The sequence below is a fragment of the Castor canadensis genome, chromosome 12, assembly GCF_047511655.1.
Source record: "Castor canadensis chromosome 12, mCasCan1.hap1v2, whole genome shotgun sequence".
NCBI lineage: Eukaryota > Metazoa > Chordata > Mammalia > Rodentia > Castoridae > Castor > Castor canadensis.
Window position 1 is genome coordinate 110,022,917 of NC_133397.1, and position 1,823 is coordinate 110,024,739.

The 1,823-nt window shown below is 40.4% G+C and overlaps 1 non-coding gene across 1 annotated transcript; it reads left to right on the top strand.

Annotated features, from left to right (window-relative positions):
* Positions 1-1,062: 1,062 nt before the first annotated feature.
* LOC141415303 (small nucleolar RNA SNORA51) lies at positions 1,063-1,192 on the top strand. The gene has a single exon (XR_012440284.1). It is a non-coding gene; the product is annotated as a small nucleolar RNA SNORA51 (small nucleolar RNA).
* Positions 1,193-1,823: the final 631 nt, after the last annotated feature.

The following is a 1,823-nucleotide window of genomic DNA, read 5'->3' on the forward strand; positions in this document are numbered from 1 at the left end:
GAGACACCTACACACCCATGTTTACAGTGGCACTAGTCACAATAGCCAAGCTATGTAATCAGCCTAGGTGCCCATCAACAGATGAATGGAAAAAGAAAATGTGGTATATACACACAGTGGAGTATCATTCAGTCATAAGGAAGAATGAAATTAGTTATTTGCGGACAAATGGATGGAAATAGAGATCCTTGAGCTAGCAAAATGAGCCAGACTCAGACAAACATACATGTGTATTAGTCAGTTTTATCACTGCTGTGACCAAAATACCAGAGAGGACAACTCAAAGGAGGAAAGATTCATTTTGCCTCACAGTTTCAGAGGGTTCAGTCCATCACAGCAGGGAAGGCACAGCAAAGCAACTCCTGTCATGGCAGACCAGAAGCAGAGGAGACTGGAAAGGGCCAGGAACAGATACCTCAAAGAATGTGCCCCCTGTGACCTACTTCCTCCAGCTAGGACCCACCTCCTCAAGTCTCCAGAACCTCCGAAAATAGCACCACCAACTGGGGACCAAGCATTAAAAACATGAGCCTAGCCAGACACTAGTTGCTCACTACTGTAATCCTAGCTACTCGAGGCAGAGATCACCAGAACTGAGATTCAAAGCCAGCCTGGGCAAATAGTTTGTGAGACCCTATCTTGAAAATACCTAACACAAAAAGGGCTGGTGGAGTGGCTCAAGGTGTAGGACCTGAGTTCAAACTCAGTACTGCAAAACGAACAAACAAAAATGTGAGCCTATGGGGGGGAGGTTTTCATATTCAAACCACAGCAGCATGTTATCTCTTATATGCAAGATCTAGATTAAAAAAGACATGAAAGTAGAAAGGAGACTATTTGGAAAGAGGAAGGGGACCAGCAGGAGAGAGAAGGAGAGACAAGAGAAGGTGCTGGGGTGAGGTGAATATGATCAAAGTACATTATATACATGTATGAAAATGTCATAATAAAACCCATGATTTTGTACAATATATACTAATAAAAAATTGTAAAACTAACTACACAGATACAGTAATCAAGATAGTGTGATATTGCCATGAAAACAAACAGAAAGAGAAATGGGGCTTCTTGGTGCTGACCACAGGCTGTGTTCTTACACTGACTGTGAAGAAAGAGAAGGCAAGGCAGACCTACAAACATATATCTCAGACCAGGCCCTGTGCCTGCTCTGTGTTGTTGAATGGAGACAACATGGGGTGGGGGAAAAAAATAAAAAAGATAAGTGGATGGAATTACCTAAGCCCTAATATTTATGGTCACTTGATTTTTGAGAATGATAACAAAAAAAAATCAATCAGAATGATCTTTTCAACAAAAGGTGCCAGGACAATTGGATATGCACATGTAAGAAATAAATTTGGATCCCTACCTCACACCATACACACACAAAACAATACAAAATGTATTAAAAATTTAAGTGTAGGAGATAAAATTGTGACATCTTAGAAGAACATATAGGAGTAAATCTTTGTGAGCTTATACTAAACAAGCGATGAAAGAAAAAATGATAAATTGGATTTAATTAAATTTAAAAGTTCAAGCGACACTATTGAGAAAGTGAGGCACTGTGGGTGAGGCTCAGTGGTAGAACACTTGCCTAGCTCATGTGAGTACCTGGGTTTGATCCCAGCAATGCAAAAAGAAAAAAAAAGGGGGGGGGGAGAAAGAAGAAAAAAAGGCAGGAAGGGGGGAAGGAAGGAGGGGAGGAGAAAGGAAGGAAGGCAGAGAGGAAAGAAGGAAGGAAGGAAAAGACAAAAGAAAGTGAAAAGACAACTCAGAGTTGGATAAAATATTTGCAAGTTATATATCCAATAAAGGAATTA